Below are 22,056 nucleotides of genomic sequence, written 5' to 3' on the forward strand. Positions count from 1 at the left end.
GATGCAGAGATCATTAGGATCTGGCAGATGTCCCCGTTTATTTTCTGTCCTGCCCCCGTCATTAGCATAGTGTCTGACAGTTTCCATCAATCATAAGAATTGATCTTCATGGGGTATGTGTAATATGTTTGTTTTTGTTTTTTTGTAAACTGATCATTTGGGGAAGATTTTTGTTGAAACCCTGTGTTTTTCTTATTGCAGTACACGCAGGAGCCTGGGGGTGGCATCCAAACTGCAGTTCTGTTTACATCATTTTAAAAGTTCTTTGTTAACCAAGTTCACAAAATTATATCGATTCATCCTTTTACATTTAAATGTGGAGGGCTTTCGTGTTTACATGACTTCAGAGACCTTACCAACAACTAATATTCATTTAAAGGGAATTTATACCATGCAGTGTGGGTTTAATGACAGCCCGTGCCACTATTTTAATTTTGTATGGTAACCTTAGCAAATTTTAATCTAGAGTTGCATTTTTAAGAATACTAGAATTATGCCTTTCTAATATTATTTCTATTGAAGTATCATTTAATAAATATGAATTTTTTTATTTATTTATTTTTTTTTTTACACTTCTGATTGCGGCTTTCTGGTAATTTGGGGCCCATTGGAATACCTTAACTGTTTCTGGCCTAACCCTTCTTTCGCATAGCCTAGCATGTTATGCATGGTCTTTGCTTTGTTGACTAGTATGTACATATCTATGTATCCTATCAATCATGCATGCGAAAACATATTTAGTTTTTACTGTCCAAATAGAGTAAAGAGTTATTCTTATGGTATTTATATCTTGTTGGAAGACATTGTATCTATTGGACATTTAGTGTGTATATACAAACCTAAAACTCCCAATGATGTATCCGTATTTTATTGTAAATTTAAATATTTTGTATATAAGTTCTTGTTTAGTATTTTTTTATTGTCTAATTACAGGCTTCAATAGTATTTTGAACCCATTGTTAAATCTGGTAGGAGGAAGCTAGATTTTATGGCTGATAACAGTACATAAGGTTCTTGCAGACTCTAGCCCCATGTCTGGCTCGGCTAGGAAGAAACGTTGGGTGCTCCCTTCTCCTATAGCGGATCCCGTACCTCCTATTGGTGCCCAATGTTGCTAGTAACATTTGCAGTGTGGTACTATTACATATAGCACAATACCTCTTTAGTCTTGTACAATCACTGTTTTGGGACATATGTCTTGCGTGCTAGAAAACTGCTGACAACAGCATCTATTTGGGAGATACTGCAGTAGCATTCTGACTTTTTGTTTCACCCCACCACCACCACAAGCTGGTATTATTAGGTGTTTAAATGGCTAGTCAATGAGCTACAATTCCTTTGTTTTTGAAGATGTTGGCACCACTGGGGTTAGGATCTACAAAGAGCCATCCAGTGCACAACGCACTAAAGGAAAATAGCCATTCGGCCCACCTAGTCTGTCCACTTTTCCTGATGTGGAGACCCAGTCTTTGCTCTCATCTTAGATTCTGGTATCTTTTATGCCTATCCCAGGCATGTTATAGACCCTCGCTGTATTGGCCTCTTCTACTTCTGGCGATTCCATTTTCCACCCTCTTGGTAAAGCAACTTTTTTATTATTTGTTCATGATAGGCTTATGCTTAATACTGTGCATGCTTTTCTCTCTATAACACTTATGCTGTGAAGTTAAATGAAAATGATTTTTCTCCTGTAACCCTTCCCCTGTCTCTTGCAATGTGTGTATGTATATATAATGTCATGTTGCATATATATTGATAATGTGTTCTCTGCTCTTATTTTCGTACGTTGGATTGGATCTATTATTTAGAAGTTGAGGCCAAACATGGGTAAAATGGGTTCGGTTTTGTTATCACAATAAATATAGGATACAAAAGGGTGGTCTCACATCAAAAATAAGACATTCTTTCAAACTGCTTTTAACAGATTCAGATTTTCAAGAAAATGTAAGGCAAGACATTACATTAGCTGCCCCCCCCCCCTTATTTGGTACTTGACACCAACTGGTGGGTTCATTGTGTGTGTGTTTTGTTTTTTTGTTTTTGTTTTTTCTCCTTTTCTTTCCAAGCAGTTGTTGGCCTGGGTTCCTAACTTAATAAAATGAGAAACGAAGCCATGTTTACAAAATGGGTCTGTTCAGGGGATTTCCATGTCTAGCCAGAAGGTTTTATATTTCTCCAGTTAATCGGTGAACTCGATAGTATTCAAAGAACATGTTCTCTCACAAGAAGTAAAGGGACATGGCTTAAAGGGAAGTACGTTTGCTTGTCATCATGGGTCCATCTATACTGGAAAACACCTCTGTTGGTAGATGGCAACAAACCAGTGTGGTGTGGCATCTGACAGCAGTGCCTAGAATGTTCAAATAAGATCTGCAGCTATTTAAAGCCCTCCTCTAACCTCAGGTTCCTTTACCGGCAGTCCTTGCATTAACTGTAAACGTTTTACAGGACCGAGAACCGGATTAAAGCTTGTAAGTCTCTTCTGTACAGTCAACTTTTAAACTTTGTAAATGTTGGGGTAAGCCACGATCGCTGTTAAATTATAAAAAAATAAATACATTCTGCTCTTAAGACCTGAAACTGACTGATTTTGTTATTACAAATTGACCAATAAGAATGTTGTGATTTAAAGGAGGCAATATGGGGTCATTATATAATTTTGGTCCAAGTGTCACTATATATTTTTTAAATTGTGTTCTTTGAAGATATAGTGGTGCATAGAGATATTTACCATACATGTGTGCTATTTATTTTGTAAACTGGTACATTGGTGCATGTAACTGGTTTCCTTATAGTTATCATATATATTGACACAAAAAGTAGTGAAGGCAGTTCACTGCAACACTAACACTACCCATCCAGATTTTAACCTAAAATGGTTAATAAACATGTTTTATTGTACCTATATGAAGAACTTTACATTTCAATTTCAAAAGTCTAGCAGAAAATATAAGGAATAGTTATAAATTTGTAAATCCAGCAATGAGGTGCTTGCGTTTCACATGCACACTTGTCTGTCCTGCAGACTTCACTGTATATGTAAAGTCTCTCCTGCTGCAAACAGAAGGTCACCACCTTTATACAAAAAATTAACTGCCCTGTTATTTAATATGGATTTTTATAGGGCGTCGGGGACAGTTAACTGTTGTCTCAACATGTTAATGTTCTGCAACACGACAGATCTCAGTAAGATATAAAGGTTCCTCTAGAAAGATTCTTGTGATGGTGCTAGATAAAGCATCAGTGGAAAGCTCAACCCTCCTGTCGCCTTTGCTGAATGTGTTCTGCAATGACATGCTTTCCAAATGAGAGCAAGATACTTCAGCCACCTACTATTAATCATCAGGCAATAGAGGTGCATCCATCGGCTTAGTCTTCCCATCCTTATTGTGACTTGGGGAGCTGTTCAGAAATATTTAAGCCATCCATCATGTTTCTCCAGAAATAGTTGTGATACCTTTTAAATTTATAGTGATTTGGAGGTTGCAGTAGCCTGCCCTGTTAAAAAAAAAAAATAAAAAAAAAAATGTTGAGGCTCAAGTAAGTGTGTGTAAATGTTTGTATACACACTGACAAGAAAAAGTAAGTGAACCCTTTGGAATTACTGGCATTTACATATAAATTTGTCTTAAAATATTTTGTGATCTTCCTAAATTACAATAATGAACAGACATAAATTGTGGTGTTCTTGACCATATTGAATACATAATTCAAACATTAAAAGTATGTGAACCCCTAGGTTGATCCCTATAAAAAAAAATGGCATCCGGGGTTAGTAAACCAGGAGTCCAATCATTGAAACAAGATTGGAGGTCTACTTTAGAGCTACTTTTGACATAAAAAGAAAAAAAAAAAAAAAAAAAGCATCTGCTGATGAGAACGATGCCGTAGCAAAAAATAAATCTCACAAGACCTACAATCAAGAATTGTTGATTACAAAGTAATTGCAAAGAGTTTTTACGTATTCATTAGTCCACAGTTAGACATTGCTTATAAATGTAGTACTGTGGTTACTCTCCCAAGAAGTAGGACCCCAGCCAAGATGACTCCAAAGTGCACAAAGCAGAAAGCTCCGTGAGGAAAAAAACGAGACTAACAGAAGGAATCATTGGAACTGGTTAACCTCTCTGTTCATGTGTCTACCATATGCAAAACATTGAACAGGCATGGCAGGACACCATTGAGGAAGCCACTGCTCTCTGATTTAACATCACTGTTTTCCTGAGGGACACCTTGACGCTCCACAACTAGGTTTGAATTGTTTAAGGAGAACATGCAATGCTACGTATGGCGTAAGAAGTTTGGTGGAGAGAGCATCGGGCCCTGGACGGCTTGTGATCATCGAGGGGACGATGAATTCCCCAGTTTATCAAGGTATACAGGATAATGTTGGGTGGCTGCCCGCCAGCTGAAGCTCAGTATAATTTTATGTAATCCTGCAGGAGAAAGACCCTAAACGTAAAAGTAAACTCACCACAGAATGGCTTCAAAAGAAGAAAATCTATGAATCTTTTGGAGAGGCCCAGTATGAGCCCAGACCTTAACCCATTAGAGATGCTGTTTATGCAGGCTATCCTAGAAATATAACTGAGTTTAAGCAGTTCTGTAAGGAAGAATGGTCCAATGTTGTTCAGGTCGCATCTGCAGCTACCGGAAGCACTTTTTTGAGGTTATTGCTGTCAAAGGAGAATTGACCAGTTATGAAAATCCAAAGGTTCACTTACTTTTATCACCTGTACTGTGAATGTTTAATGAGTGTGTTCAATAGACATGAAAGATTATCATTGTGTGTTATTAGCTTAAGGACACTGTGTTTGTCTTCACTTGTGATCTGATCTACATTTAAATCACATTTTATGAACAATTACAGCAGAAAACCAGGAAATTCCAAAAGGTTTATTTACTTTTTTGCTTTTCTATTCCTTCATCACATACTTTATAACACATAATACCTTTTATATTGGTATATTATTCTGAACCAGTTTCGTTATTGTTTTGGTTTTTTTTGTTAGAAAAGAGGCTGTAGTGGTCTAGAAGTAAATCACTGGCCTCTTTCCACAGTAATAATTGAAGAGTAAACCTTATTTTAAAAGTACTGGATTAAGTCATCTGTCAACCATTGCTTAATTTTAATTGGGAATTCGGAGTTGTATAAACTTCTAATTAAAAAGGCACTGATCTTCAACTTGGACGAAGATGAAGCGGAAGTGATCGTCAGAGAAGGTATAGAAACATTTAGAGAGTGTGAGAGTGAACAAGAATGAGAGAGTAAGTGAATGTGGGCACTGGGCAACGAACTTCGTTCCTGAATTAAAAATGCCCCCGAAATTTGTATTGAGCTTGAATATAATTGTAAAAGTTATCATATCTCCATGAAGACGTCTTTTCTCCAGAGAAAAAAATCCCACTTTGGACAGCCTTTATTCATAGCATTCATACCATTCCGTTGGTCATTTTTGTAGCAGTTCTCTGAACGCTTCCTATTTCCAGCATGTCCTTTTTTTGTACTGTGCCTAAAACAGCACTGTATGTTCTAGATGCGGTCTTACCAATGACAAAAAGAGGCAAAATTATGCCCCGATCTCTTAAGCATTTTCCCTTTTTAATTGATGCCAGCATCTTGCTTGCCTTAGCAACGGCTGCCTGAGATTGTGCACCTCTGCACAGTAGATTGTTAGTAAAAACAATTACCCGACACACAACCATTTAGAATATAATTAGCAGTTTTGTGTTTCTTACTCATGCATAATTTCACATTTATCTATGTTAAAAATGCATCTGCCAATTAACTGCTCATTCTCCCATTTTGTCTAAATCTTTGCAGACAAAGGACATTCTGCTCAGACCTTATCAGTTTACATCATTTTCTGTCTGCAAAAATTGCTTCCAGTACCTTATTTCAAGTAATTGATAAATAAATTACAAAGAATTGGCCCCACAAGGCTGTATACAGTATGTATATACTGAGGTAAATGTTAAAAAGCAAAAAAAAAGTGAATCAGTGGACAGAGCCCCAAGGTACTCAATTTAAAACTTTATCTAGCTGGAAACGTACCATTTAAAACCGCTTTCAACCAGCTCCCTATCCAAGTACAAAAAATTTTTCCAATCCAATGTCTTTGTTTCCTCAGTAACCTATTGTATGGTACGGTATCAAAATCTAGGTATAATACACCCACTGCATTCCCTTGGTCTACATCAAAACTTACCATTTTTTTTTATAGAAAGTCAGTAAGTTAAACTTAAAAAGTCTACACACCCCTGTTAAAATGCCAGGTTCTTGTGATGTTAAAGAATGAGACAAAGATAAATCATGTCAGAATTTTTCCACCTTTATTGTGACCTAAAAAGTGAACAATTCAACTGCAAAACAAGCTGAACTCTTTGAGGAGGAAAAAACTCACAATAACCTGGTTGCATAAGTGTGCACACCCTCTTGTAACTGGGGCTGTGTTCAGAATTAACCAATCACATTCAAACTTGTGTTAAATAGAAGTCATTACACACCTGCAGTCGTTTAAAGTGACTCTGATTAAGTTCAGCTGTTCTAGTAGGATTTACCTGACATTTGCTTAGTTGCATCTCAGAGCAAAAGCCGTGGTCCGCAGAGAGCTTCCAAAGCATCAGGGGGATCTCATTGTTGAAAGATATCAGTCAGCAGAAGGGTCCAAAAGAATTTCCACAACAGAGACATTACCAAGAACTGGACGTCCCTCCAAAATTGATGAAAAGACGAGAAGAAAACTGGTTAGGAAAGATTTCAAGAGAAGTACTGGCTGTGTGCTACATGTGACAACAATCTCCGTATTCTTCATATGAATGGGCTATGGGGTAGGGTGGCAAGACGGAAGCCTTTTCTTACAAAGAAAAACATCCAAGCCCAGCTGAAGTTTGCAAAAACAAACATCAAGTCCCCCAAAAGCACGTGGGAAATGTGTTATGGTATAATGAAACCAGGGTTAAACTTTTTGGCCGTAATTCCAAAAAGTATGTTTGGCACAAAAACAACACTCCACATCACCCAAAGAACACCATACCCACAGTGAAGCATGGTGGTGGCAGCGTCATGCTTTGGGGCTGTATTTCTTCAGCTGGAACAGGGGCCTTAGTCAGTGTGGAGGGAATTATGAGCAGTTCCAAATACCAGGCAATTTTGGCACAATGTTTCTTTTGTGGCTTATGAAAAAGTATTTTTTTAATGCTATGTCATTTGTTAATATAGGTATTTGGCAGGACATGCCAATTTTTAAGGGGGAAATCTGCGGGGAGTGGAACACAACGTGGGTCTGACAATGGCAAGTCCTCTGGTTTCAATGGCAAGTCCTGTTTATGCAGGGGCAAGTCTGGGTGCTAAGTGAAGCTAAATTATTCCAATCAGAAGAGAGGATGTCACTGCAAGCGCCGAGATTCGGATGAAGATGAAGTGGTCGACAGAAGTTAGGGAAACATTTAGAGAGTGTGAGAGAGTAAACAAGAATAAGGGTGTGAATAAGAGAGTGAGCGTGAATGTGGGCACCAAAAAAAAAATCCCCCTAATTTTCAGCCAAACCGAAAGGGCAGAGAACGAAATTGATTACTCAATGAATGGGCCAAAAACGAAAGAGTATTTGGAGGGCGTCATCGCAGGGCTGCCTTTTTGGTGGAAGTTGCCGGCTTATGTCTGTGGAGGTGCGGACAAAGAGGGAAGATACCAGATTAAGGATTGAATATAGACCAGAGAAGGGAGAAGACGGAAGAAGAAGATGCGAAAGTGGAAGTAGTCGGTAGAGAAGGTAGGGAAACATTTGGAGACTGTGAGAGAGAGAGTGAACAATAATGAGTGACAGTGTGAGTGAATGTGAATTCCATACCTGAATTAAAAATGCCCTAAAATCTTTTGGCCGGACTGAATCGGCAGTAAACAAAACGCATTGACCAAAAATGAATGGGCCAAAAACAGACCGAAAAATTTGTCCAAATAACTTTTGGCCTGTTTGCACAAGTCTACATAATATCATGTTATCATATTTTTCTCAGTATAGTTGCCAACATAATCCTACAAGGCCTGATTCGGGAACAACATCCTAAATGTAATCCTCTTGTGCTCTCTGGAACATTGGAAAAAAAAATCTAAAATTATGAATGCTCTGCAAGTTGTAGTGGGATAAATGCACATTACATTTTATATATATAGACTGCCAGCTGATAGCTGTACTATATAGTGTGGGTATTTAGCTAGATAGTAAAACTTTGCCACTGACTCCCCAATTTCACTCCAGAATGTTAAATTTAAAGTGACATTTTAACAAAAATTATATTAGCTTTTTCGTACAAAGAAAACGTGCCATGGATAGGGATGGGAGAATGCAAATTAAACAGAAAAGGAGAACTAACTTTAGATGACTTAGACCCTGGTAACTGCTTTGAAGGGTTCTTCATTTTCAGCGTGCTGTCCCAGCAATTCATGTGACTTCAGCTTCCGTTATTTCCTTCCGCAAGACCTAAAATAACCCTAGAAGGAAGAACAAAAAAATAAGAGAGAAGAATCTTCAGAATTGTTCAGTATGTAAATTTAACAACCTGACCACATTAACACCTTGCGAAACGCATCAGCCCAAAATGATCCCTGACGGAATTTCAACTGGGCTTCTCGGCTAACGCTCTGCCACCTTTAACCAGAATCTGCTCTTTAGTAACCTTGCTGCAGGTTCTCTACATTCAAGAACAGTAGGATCTACCTTGGCTCTGTGCATAAAAAGCTCCGGCCAACATTTCAAGTTTCTGTGACTTCAATCAATGATCATTTTTTCCCTCGAGGTATCAGTGGACTCCACAATGCTGCGTGCTCAGCTAAGTGTGGTAAGTGACTGTTTCTTGTTGTGGGTTCATTTATGTGTGGGCTAGAAACCCCAAAAAGACGGCACGACACACTTCTCCCACTACGTGCATAGCCACAGTCGGACATTAGAAAGGCCAATAAGCTGGATAATATGCAGGTTCCAAATATTCACAAATATTGCTTAGTATCAGTACTGAATATCATTGTCTGGAATTTAGAAAGGCAAAGCATTAAAAAAAAAAGTTAAACATCATAATTTCACAGCACTTCATGGCCTGGCTGCCCCATTTAAAACATAATAGTAAAAACACATCAATGAAATTTGCCTTGTTAATTTATGGTCAAAATTACAGGTTTTGAATTTACATATTATATAGAATACACACGTGGTTGGATACTATTACTACTACTACTACTACTACTACTACTACCACTACTACTACTTACTGATACTATTTCAGGTTCTTTTACTACCCTTTCAGACTCTCTCGTGATTTATAACAAATTATAATGAGATTTTTTTTTAAATGTCAATAGACCCACTCTCACGTGCTAGAAGAATGGCACATGTGGTTTTAATACTTTAAAATGATTCAACGTTAATAAATTTGCTTGGAAATATTTAACTTTAAAATGACTATGAATGTAAAACATATTATTAAAATTGAGAAACGGAAAAGAATTTGTGCTGGTGTAGGAACCTTTTTGCGCTAGATAGCTGAAAGTACAGAGGTGAATCTGTAGTTTTTTCACCGCATCCTTATTGTGACGCAGTGACCACGGCAAGTCAACTTCTGGCACTCGTTCCCTTAACCCATCGCCAAAATACATCGGAAACAATGAGAAGAAAATAATTTATGCTAACTCACCAAAGCAGGGCTTCACAGATTAACTGTAATAGCGCCTGACGTTGCCCATTTAATAGCGAAATGCGGCAACATTCCCACTTGTGAGAGTTGCTGAAAGGGCTCATCCAGTAAAAATGTTGAAATGCTTTTTAGGACTCGGGGATCTGAGGTCTAATACCCTGAAAAGAAAACGATCATCTTGGGTTGTTACTGGACCTTGGAACTGACCAGTCTCTGTTTTTGTAGGAAAGCTTCTGATGATATGGCCATTGTGTCCGTCTGGTTTTCACTGGGTTGTATGTATCTGGCATTATCATGGTGGGACAATGCAGTTGAAGGGAGGCGTTTTTCTGGATGTAGACTGGTAAGTAGGCCTCTAAACTGTATGTTTGTTACCATAAATCACAAGAGCACTAATTCCCTTCAAGTATGTACGGTTTAACAGTCAAGATTATAAATAAGTAGATAATTATGAGATGTAAGTGATACTGATAAGTCTTTAAGAAATAGTAGAAGTATTATTAAACACTCATCTACAGACACCAGACAAGCCAGAAGGCTTGCTTTTCCCTCAGAAATCTCATGGTGCTTTCACAACCACAAGGGATTGTGGTTGTGAAAGCACCATGAGATTTCTGAGGGAAAAGCAAGCCTTCTGGCTTGTCTGGTGTCTGTAGATGAGTGTTTAATAATACTTCTACTACCCCTTAAATTTTAGTGGAAGGGTTTCCATCACCTTTTACCCACCATAACTTATGTAATGATATGTCTTTAAGAAATAAAGACAGGTTTCTAAAAAGATCTCTGTAGATGTAATTATCTGGTCTATACATTTCCACTCTGTGCTGTATGTATAGAGTAGCAGTATTATACAAACAAATAAGAGTGTATTAGAAATGAGAAAGTGTGAATTTATCTGCATTTTGTCCTTTTTTTGCAAGCTTCTACCTAGAATCCATAAAATGCACTGGAAACTTAGCATGTTTGGTTCAATGCGGGATTTTTATTTATTTTTTTGCTCGTGTTTACACACACGTTCAAAATGCCGTATGGAAGATAATAATCTAGTGTTACATGTCAAAGCTGTTCATCCATTCGAATGTCCTGTTCCGTTTACTAAAAAATTCACATTTTATATATTGTTTTTTGCTTTAGGTTTCCAAAGTTGCAGATTGCAACCGTTTGCAGCTCAGCTCAGTTCCTCAGGATCTTCCTACTGATATTGAGGAACTATTTCTGGATTTCAACATTATTAAGAGTCTCGACAAAAACTCTCTGTCAATATACCCTGGCTTGAAGAACCTTAGTTTGAGATCGAATTGTTTGGAACTGATACATATCGAAGCATTTAAAGGAATAATAAACCTTGATTCACTATCACTAAAGGACAATAATATTGCTACTGGTTACAGTCTGGTTTCCAAAGCCTTCATGTTTACGCCTTCCCTTAAGAATCTGGATCTGTCTAAAAATGGGCTTAATGAAGCTATGGTGACCATCCTGCTTAAGAACCTGAACTCCCTGGAATACCTTGCTGTAGACAACAACATTATTATGCGTTTAGATGACACTGTGTTTACAGGTGTCAGCAACTTAAAAGAGTTAAGCCTGCAAAGGAACTATATTTATGAGATTGATAGTGGCACATTTGAGCGTCTGGTAAATCTGAAAACTTTAAATCTTGCCTTTAACCGTTTGCCCTGCATTATAGACTTTGGCTTGACTCAGCTCCGCGTGCTCAATCTTAGCTTCAACCACCTTGAATGGTTCCAGTCCCAAGAAATAGATGTAGAATTCCAACTGGAATTGCTGGACATATCTCATAACCAGCTGCTATTTTTCCCACTGTTGCCAAAGTGGCACCACCTACATACCCTGCTGCTCTCTGATAATCGGATGAGGTTCTATGCTGACATTTTTGATTTGGAATCATCCTATGAAGATTTTCTGATAATGGAAAATAACAGTACGAACATCACAACTGTTAACCTGTGGGAGGAAGAAATTGTCAGTGATCTTTCAACTTTAAAGTTTCTTGACATTAGCATGAACCAGTTCAAGTACCTTCCGGATGGATTCATTGGCAAAATGACTTCTTTGACATCCCTAAAACTTGACTGGAACTGTTTAGAAACATTTTCCCTCTGGCCAATGGAAATTGCTAGTTCTCTCGCTGAACTGGATCTCAGCAACAACGAGATTTTGGAGCTACGGGTAGATAATGTTTCCCAAAATGTATTGGGCCTCAGGTACTTTAACCTGAGCAGAAACAATCTCCAGAAGCTCCCTAGGCATATCTTCAGCAGTATGAGTGACATTGCAACTATAGATCTGAGCCATAATAGGCTTAGTTTATGTTCTGGTTCAGATAGTGACATGGATTGTGTAGATATCAGACACATAACGTCTCTCAGGCATCTCCACCTTTCCGGATGTGAAATGGAGTTGGATATGCAAGGTCATTTTTGTGGTATTGCATTAACTTATCTGGACCTTTCAGATAACCGGGTCAAAAGCCTTCACTCTTTAATGGACACATCTAGAACGCTACGCTTTCTTTCACTCCGGAACAGCCTGGAATGTAATTTCAGTGCTGAATTCTCTGCATATCAAAGCTTGAAATTCCTAGACCTATCTGGAAACAACCTCACTACTTTCCCTAATTCCCTTACCGGATTGTCTCTTCAGTCCCTAGATCTCAGAAAGAACAATTTAAGTTCACTTCCATTCATTAGCAGTTACCACCAAATCTTGAGAAGCCTAAATATTCTTTACATCAGCGATAACCCATTTGACTGCTGTGAATTGAGCTGGTTGAATATATTGAGAAGACTGAGTAGCATTAACATTTCTGACCTTTCACGGGTTACCTGTAAATTCTCCCATAGTCAGATGTTAGTACGGGACATATCTGAGTCTGTTCATCACAGCTGCCAGTGGAAGACTGGTGGCACCCTTCTCTATTTGCTGCTTACCATGCCCATTTCTCTGACATTATTGATGGCTCTTCTCCTGTTGTATCTGACGTTCAAAGAGACCCTTTTACAAGTTCTGAAAAGAAGATGCAGGAGATCTAATAGCTACTGACATCCAAAGGCAGCTCTAGTTGAAAGATATGGTGTCCAAGCAATGCAAAATATTACACACACTAAGAAAAACAAATACAGACCCATTATATTGATGTAAAATTAAAAAAATGTGTTGAATTTGTATAGCAAAACAAAAGGAAAGACAACTCCTGGGGATCCAGAAGCACTTCCCAAATTCTTCACTAAATTATCCTATGACTAGGCACTAAGGTGCGAGGCGCATCAAGAGATTTCACTTGTTCTGAGAGTGCATGTATTTCTGTCGATTTGAAATGAAGCCGTCACGAGAAGTTTCTGGATTCCTTTGGTTTTGTTTTCCATTTGGTTTTGCTGAAATGTAACGTATACCACCGAAACATTTATTTTTGGTATTGTTGCTTTTCAATTAGTATAGCCCTGTATCCTCCTGCCTATGATATGGCCCTTAGGGCAATGTCTGAATCTTCTTCTTCTTAAAGGGCCATTTAGATTGTTGATAGAACTATAATCTAGAATACCGTTTCAGGTGGATCAAGGTCAGGTTGGGCCCTGGGGCAAAACTGTTACAAGAGGCCCCCTCCAAATAATGTAACCCTGGTGTCTAATATAACTCCAGTTACCCTAGGTACAGGCTTCCAGGGCAGAGAGTGAACACTGGTGCACTGGACATGAATTTCAGCCAATAGGAGGGTTTTTTTTGTTTTTTCCCAAGCTCCTCAGTAGTGTGGCTGTAAGTAGAAGACAAAGAGATTATTTGTCTCTTTAGGAAGACAGCAAGAGATTCACTTTTCCTGCTGTTGCTGCTGCTGATGACCTCACTAGTGTCTACTACCAAGAGCTGACACTGATTAGAGCCATGTATTCCTGTGCCTGAGGGATATATGTAGTCCCTATTGGGTTGGGTTTGAGTCTGAGGGGTAATAAAGCCAGCCTGTGAGATCAAAAGCTACCAGACAATGCCAGAGGAAGCAATCAATGGAAGGTACTGAAGATCATTTACAGGCCAGACCCTCTGTATAGGAGCGTGTACAGCATAGGTACCCCCAACTAAGCACCAACACTGTTATCCATTAGAGAGTTAGTACTACCTCCATCAAGGGTCCTAACATCTATGTGCACAACCATTGCCCCAGACAACTGGAAAACAGCACAATGGTGGATTCCTAATAATTTGGAGAGGGTGCAATTTGGGTTCAGGTTGATTTACATATAGTTGTTGATTTGCTGTATACTTTTGGTGTTATTGAAATGCCCATGTTCTTACTGATCTAAACTAATACATACTGGTCTATAGTTTAAGACAGATTTATGTTATAGTGTCTGTGATCCTTGTGTTCTGTTGTGATATATGTGGGTTAGTACACTAAACTCTAATGCCCTGAAGTATTACTAGGTGGAGGCACAGCTAAACTGCTATATTAACCCCTAACTCTCAACTATGCGATGACCATGATCTCCTTTAGGTACCGGCCGGAATGAACACACCCTCCGGGATGTTAGACCCAAGGTAAAAAGTGTTACGTATACCTCCCAATGAACAGTTCTGGTAATACTGTCAACATCACACTTTTGTCAGTCCTAAGAACCTTAACACAAATACACATGGTACACAGTGGTTTTCCATTTATGTTTATTGCTTATACAACTGATCAATGCTACACCTTGCAAAGTGGGCAGCAGATGTCTTATAATATAAACATATAGGTATCTATCTGCTTTTTGAAAAATAATACTTAGCAAACATTGAAAAATAGATTAAGCATACATACGAGCAGTCGGCGCGGCTAAAAGTTCACATAAGTTCACCAAGAAAGGTATAACTGTAAAAGTAAATGCAATATCCCCGCAAGGGAAATATTTGGATCTAGATGCAGAGCATTAGGGCTCTTTGGGTATCTTAGTCAGGAGCTATTCCTTCATAATTATCAGCTATCTGGGACTAACCTCGCCTCTATGTGCAGCTAGCCATGTCCTTTGCATGGACAGCCCGACCTCAATGGTTGGCTAGCCCTGTCTATTGCGTGGCTAGCCTTGCCTTTACTTTAGGCCACCCCCCAATAGAGTAAAAGCTCTGGGCTGCCTACCCCAGGAAGTTCCCAGGTATGCCAACATGGAATTGCTGAAATCTGCTCCGTAAAAATTGAGAAAACAACTAAATTCTAAGCCCCACATTAAGCCAGACTACCGCACCTCTGTTGTCTAGCAGTGCTCCTCACCAGTTTCCTTACCAGGGACCTTATCAATAAGCCAATCACTGAAATGTGTAATGCATACCTCCCAGCAGTCATTCTTTGAAACCCAAATCCCTCTGTCCTTCCTTCCCTGATACCCTTTTTTTTTCTAAGAACTCAGAATGTTTGGTTGGTATACATGTAACATGTGTTCTAGCCCTGAAAACAACATCAATATCTACATAAAGAGAAAAAAATAGCTGATAAATTAATTGGTTTAAATGTAATGAAATTCTGCTACTAAATGCCTTATTCTGTTGCACAAACAGCCACCAAAAGGTTAAAAAGACATAAAAAAGTAAAGCTGTTTGGAAGCGCTCTCCCCACCCAATCAGGCTAATTAGCCATTTAACGTTTTGGGAGATATGACGGTGACTGCCAAATGTTTCTAATAATGGTCATTATGAAAACCTTTACTTGTAAGTAAATTAAGTCACCTGGATTCAATGAGACATTTCAGTTATGTTATGCTGGTGAAAAATGCAGAAATTGGGATGCCCAATTTTCATTAGTTTTATATAGCACCATCAAATTCTACAGCCCTATACAAAGCGCAGACAGAACATAAAAATGAGTATACAACATAACAAGATGACATACAGAAACAACAGGTGAGGGTGAGATGACTCAAGTCTATGTGACTCTTTGGATCTGCCAATTCACATATATGCCTTGAGAAGACTTCCAAATATCCTTCTTTAGGAGAGCCGATCCTTCAGACCCAACATTTTCTATTTTTTTTTAATAGTATCTACCTTGAACCTTTTACAAGAGTGTGGACTGGCAGATCATCCATTGGGCCAATGTTTCCTGTTGGTCACTTTCAGTACCTAGCCTAGACTGTTAAGGTCCCTGGGATTTGATCTTGTGCTGTCACAATTAATTTCCTTACAAAAGGCTTGTAGCCTAGACTTAGCTTCAACAAGAATAGGCTTTTGGTAGCCGTGTAACTGAACTGCAATCACTGTCCATGGAGGAAGCGTTGCCTGTTGTTGATTTTGTCAGGATATTACCTTCCTGGATGTTCAGTTGAATTGTCTGAATGCTTGGCTAGTAGAAAAAGCTAAGGTAATATACCGTTGTGCTCAAAAATGTGCATACCCTGGCAGAAATTGTGAAATGTCGGCATTGATTTTGAAAATATGACTGATCATGCAAAAAAACCCCTGTCTTATATTTAAGGCTAGTAAACATATGAAGCCATTTATTGTCACATAGTTGTATGACTCCTTCTTAAATCATAATAACAGATATCACACAAATGGCCCCAAGTTTACATACCCTTGAATGTTAAATGTTAATTTCCAATACCTGTAGCTTTTTACATTGCAATTAATGTCCCTGAGTAAATAGTCAATGAGTTTGTTGGTCTCACGTGGATGCACTAAGCAGACTAGATACTGAGCCATGAGGAGCAGAAAAGAACTGTCAAAAGACCTGCATGCCCAATTACCATTAAACTCATATACGTTAGCTCAATGGTAAAGGAGGTAAAATGCGTGAAGATGTAGAATTTGTAGGTGCTTGGTTCCAAAAGCCCAATATTAAGCAGTAAAAAAAAACGTTATACCTCCAATCAAACTCCATTGGTGAGGTTAACATATACCCAGAATATTTGAAAGGAACAAAATCTTTACAGTCACATATACTGTGAAATTCTATGTCCAGTAATTATTTTACATTCTTGGTTCTTACTGAAACTAAAGATTGCAAAGTAAGGTACGGGAAAAGCGAAGTTTCAATTTGTATAACTACGTGAGGCTGTTCTTGCATATAACTAACTTTTAAGCAGGAAACCACACATAACCTGGCCTCTCAGAATCGTTCTCACCCTTTTCTGTTCATTCTTATCGCTATATGATAATATTTCTGTCTATGTGATATGTTCATTAGCTACAGGATCTTCATGCATCAAATTTACACTAACACAACGTTTACCAGAAAGTAGCATGTACATTGTTATAGGCGAATTACCACAAATTTCCCATTTCTTAAGGAGGAAGTAACACACCCACTGGATTTTGGATCTGAGGAGCAGATGAGTGAATCTTTGATGTGTCGGGGCTTAATGTAAGTGACCACAACAGATGAGCTTTACACCCTGTGGTTCATCAATAAATGACATTCTTCAAAATAGTACAATCATGCACCTTCCTATAAACTGTGAAGCATTTTGGCTGATGTTGGAGGGTACTTGGAACCCACTTAGTTCCTCTTTTTAGTACAGTTTTCTGAAGAGTACACATTTCTTCTGCAGGAAACAGTTTGCATAGGCTTCTAAAAAAGCTACTTCTCTTTTCTTAATTCTTGTGATGTGATCAAATCTGGTTGGCAAATTGCTGAAGGCTATGATGTGAGAATCTTACAAGATTAAGTGCTCGATAGCAGTTCTATAGCTACCAGTGACCAAGGATCAGGGCTGGATTAACGTAGGGGCTGAAGGAGCTGCAGCTCCAGGCCCCTACCTTAAAATAGGCCCAGTCAGGACCGGACTGATTTGGCCTATGCGGCTTCTACGGCCGTCCTTAATGCAGGGTAAAAGGGGCACCTACCCCTTAAGCCTGTAGCGACTGTGGTCACCGCAACTGCGATCGGGCCCGTCACTCTAGGGGGCCTGGGCAACCCCCACTATTAATTCCGCAGGGGCCTGCTACTTACTTGGTAGACGCGTGCGAGGGGGACGCAGGAATCCAACGGAGTCACGTTACATATGTCACATTACCCTGCTGCGTGTCTGCAGTAAAAGAGGTTGTTCACACAGAGTGCGAGCAACCCAGAATGAAGCAGTGGGCCTCAGTGGAAGTCTGTGAGTGGCACAGACATCTTCAGTTCAGGTAAGGGGGTGGGAGAGGAATGGTGAAGGAGTGAATGAATGTTTGTGTATATGTAAATGAGTATCTGAATGAGGGAATTAATGAGTATCAATGTATGAATGAATATCTGTGAATGAATATCTGAATGAGTGAATGAGTATCTGTGAATTAATGAATGAATATTTGTGAACGAGTGAATGAATATGTGTGTGTGATAGCATGGATGTGTAAGTGGGGGGCAAAGATGACACAGGAAGGCTGTTTTTGTGGCAAAGATACCACAGGCAAGCTGTTTTGGGGGCAAAGATACCACAGGCAAGCTGTTTTGGGGGCAAAGATGCCACAGGCAGGCTGTTTTGGGGCAAAGATGGCAAGTCATATTCTTCCAATCTGGGTCCTAGGCAGGTCTGGGTGGCAGATCTGATTTTATACTAAAGGGGGGTGGCTGGCATAAATACACAATGTGGGGCTGGCTGGGGGCAATACGTAAGGGTGTGGGGGCATTAATTCACAAGCAGGTGCTGGCTGGGGCATCACATAAATCAATACTAAAGTGGGGCTGTCTGGTGGGATAAATATACAATGTGGGGCTGGCTGGGGGCATAAATACACAATGGGGGATTTCTGGAGTGCACAAATACACGTGGGGGCTGGCGGCATCAATACACAAGAGGGCCAGCTGCGGCCATCACATAAATCAATACCAAAGGAAAACCGTCGGTGGAAACCGTCCGGAAGCGGGTGTCAGTGTGGCAGAGCCTGTCCTGGTGTTTGGGTGTCAGTGTGGCAGAGCCTGTCCTGTTGTGTGTGTGTTTGGGTGTCGGTGTGGCAGGGCCTGTCCTGGTGTGTTTGTGTGTGTCTGTTTGGGTGTTGGTGTGGCAGAGACTGCCCTGTTGTGTGTGTGTTTGGGTGTCGGTGTGGCAGGGCCTGTCCTGGTGCATGTGTTTGGTTGTCTGTGTGGCAGAGCCTGTCCTGGTGTGTGTGTCTGGGTGTCAGTATGGCAGAGCCTGTCCTGGTGTATGTGTTTGGGTGTCAATGTGGCAGAGCCTGTCCTGGTGTGTGTGTTCGGGTGTCGATGTGGCAGAGTCTGTGCTTGTTTGTGTGTCTGTGTGGCAGAGCCTTGGACAGATGAGATCAAACTGGAGATATTTGGCTATAATGCACAGCACCACATTTGGCAAAAAACAAACACAGCCTATCAGCACAAACACCTCACACCAACTGTCAAGCATAGTGGTGGAGGGCTGATGATTTGGTCTTGTTCTGCAACCACAGAATCTGGGAACCTTGCAGTCGACTATAAACCCCTCTGTTCAAAAGTATTCTAGAGTGAAATGAGAGGCCATCTGTTTGACAGCTAAAGCTTGGCAGAAATTGGGTCATGCAACAAGACAACGATCCCAAGCACACCAGCAAATCTACAATAGAAAGTCTGAAAAATAAAATAATTAAGGTGTAACAGTGGGTCAGTCATTGGTTATTGCAGTCTAGACCTCAAGCTAATTGAAATGCTGTGACCGGACCTTAAGAGAGCTGTGTATAAACAAATGCCTGCTAATCTAAATTAGCATGTTTTATTTTATGAGAAATGCATTAATATGTTTTTAAAGTAAGTGGCACACGTGGGTGCCGAATAAAGCATTAGTCTTACTCATCTTCAAATAAGACTATCTTTGCCACAATATCAAAAAATATTTCTGTGTAACTGTGCAAAGCATTCACCCATACCATCCCCCAAAGTACAGGAGGGAAGTTTATTCCAAAAGAGAAGAAATGTTAGAACAAAATGTCCTAATCTAAAACGAGAGGGCAAGAGGTTTAGATATAACTTTAAAATATTAAGATAAGATAAGATAAGTGTAGTGGCCTCCCATCAGAAGTGGTAGGGTCTAATACAGTGAGGAAATTTAAACATGCATGAGATAGGTTTCATGAACCTAAGACAAGACCTGAATTGAATAAGGTTGGCTGAATAGATGGACCGAAAGGTTCTTCACTGTCAAAATACATGTTTTTACACCAATCAATAAATCCTGATAATGCTTCATGATACACTGTGGCTACCTTCATAAACCATCTTCACATAGTATTGAGTCAGTTTTGGTGTATGTTACTCATTCTTTATGTTTATGTGATATATGAAGCAGTGTGACCTCTGCTGACTATAAAAAATTACGACATTACAACTAGTCCTGGTCTCATAATTTAACACCTATACATTAAGCATGACAGTAGCATGTCATATCCCTTCCACCGAGACCTTTGATGCTGCAATTAACGCAACTATACCGTATTATTATATTAACACAACGGACAAAGTCTTAACAAGGCAGGGGTGTGTGCTTTGGGCAAAATATGGTACTAAAGCCTCGTGTTTATTTAATTGTACATAGTTTTAAAGTTTGTTAATTTGTTCTACTGCATTTTATTATAAATACAAGGTTTTGAGATTGTTTCCCTTTTAAGAATTATAACACTGGACAAGAACAAACATACTTAATTGCAACGTGGTTTGTCACAGGTTCAATCCTGTCAAGAAAATGAAACAAAATAAATTGTAATAGTGATCCGGATCTTCCAACCTGTTTCCTTCACATCTACACGGCCTTGAATTTGTGGCAGAGTAATAAAATGTTACTGTTGCTGAAAGAACAAAATTCTACTCTGTGGATCAGTAGAATGGCACATAAAATATACACATAAAGGGACAGTGTAGTGCAGGGGTGGGCAATTAATTTTCCCATGGGGCCACATGAGAAATTGGAATGGTTTTAGAGGGCCAGACCTCTACAAACTACAAACTCCGAAGCCTTGTCCATTTTGTTAACTTATGTGCTGTTTAATAAAGTTATTCAAGCCTACGTCATTGGTAGAGGTGCTTGAATAAGTAAGGCCTGAATAACTATTAGCACAGCACAGAAGTGAACAAAATGAACAAGGCTTCGGAGTGCATACCGTATTTTTCGCTCTATAAGACGCACCTGCTGATAAGACGCACCTAGATTTTAGAGGAGAAAAAAAAGGAAAAAATATTTTGAGCTAAAAAATGGGCTAAAATATTTATTACAATAACTGAATAAGCTATGAACACAGTAAGACACACGCAGTAAGACACACACAGACACAGTAAGACACACACAGACACAGTGAGACACACACAGACACAGTGAGACACACACAGACACAGTAAGACACACACAGACACAGTAAGACACACACAGACACAGTAAGACACACACAGACACAGTGAGACACACACAGACACAGTGAGACACACACAGACACAGTGAGACACACACAGACACAGTAAGACACACACAGACACAGTGAGACACACACAGACACAGTAAGACACACACACACAGACACAGTGAGACACACACAGACACAGTAAGACACAGTGAGACACACACAGACACAGTAAGACACACACAGACACAGTAAGACACACACAGACACAGTGAGACACACACAGACACAGTAAGACACACACAGACACAGTAAGACACACACAGACACAGTGAGACACACACAGACACAGTAAGACACACACAGACACAGTAAGACACACACAGACACAGTGAGACACACACAGACACAGTAAGACACACACAGACACAGTAAGATACACACACACACAGTAAGACACACACACACAAACACAGTAAGACACACACACACAGTAAGACCTCCCTCCCTAACCCCCCTTCTCAGTATCTCCCCTCTAACTCCCTAACCCCCCCTTCTCAGTATCTCCCCTCTAACTCCCTAACCCCCCCTTCTCAGGATCTCCCCCCCCGCCCCGGTCACTTACCTTAAACTCCTGTGTTGGAAGCGTGAGGCGTTTGTCTCGGGTGCCGGCGCTTCACTGCTGATCGCCGGCGTCTGACGTCATATGCCGGCGCCCAGCGTAAAGCGCCGGCACCCGAGACAAACGCTTCCAACACAGGAGTTTAAGGTAAGTGACCGGGGCGGGGGGGGACACCGGACTCATTGGTGAGTCACCAGGACACTCTTTGCGGGCCGGTCCGAGCTATTCAGCGGGCCGGATGTGGCCCGCGGGCCGTGCTTTGCCCAGGTCTGGTGTAGTGTCTCATACAGGTAAACTATACTGTGCAGGTACTTTAATATGCATTATTTAACCTGCATGAAGGGTGAGGGTGAAACACTAACATTAACAAGAAGCTGCAGCTCCAGAACTGACCATATCTCTGTGGACTGGTTTTCATGCCACTTTTGAAGGGCTTGGTCTTGGTCTATTCAAATCCCTCTATAATA

The 22,056-nt window shown here is 39.9% G+C and overlaps 1 pseudogene; it reads left to right on the top strand.

Moving 5' to 3' along the window:
• The first annotated feature begins 8,814 nt into the window (after positions 1–8,814).
• On the top strand, positions 8,815–12,753 carry LOC149288177 (transforming growth factor beta activator LRRC33 pseudogene; annotated as a pseudogene).
• The last annotated feature ends 9,303 nt before the right edge of the window (positions 12,754–22,056 follow it).

This window comes from Sceloporus occidentalis, unplaced genomic scaffold (genome assembly GCF_023333645.1).
Source record: "Sceloporus occidentalis isolate IW3139 unplaced genomic scaffold, rSceOcc1.0.p SCAF_53, whole genome shotgun sequence".
Classification (NCBI taxonomy): Eukaryota; Metazoa; Chordata; class Lepidosauria; order Squamata; family Phrynosomatidae; genus Sceloporus; species Sceloporus occidentalis.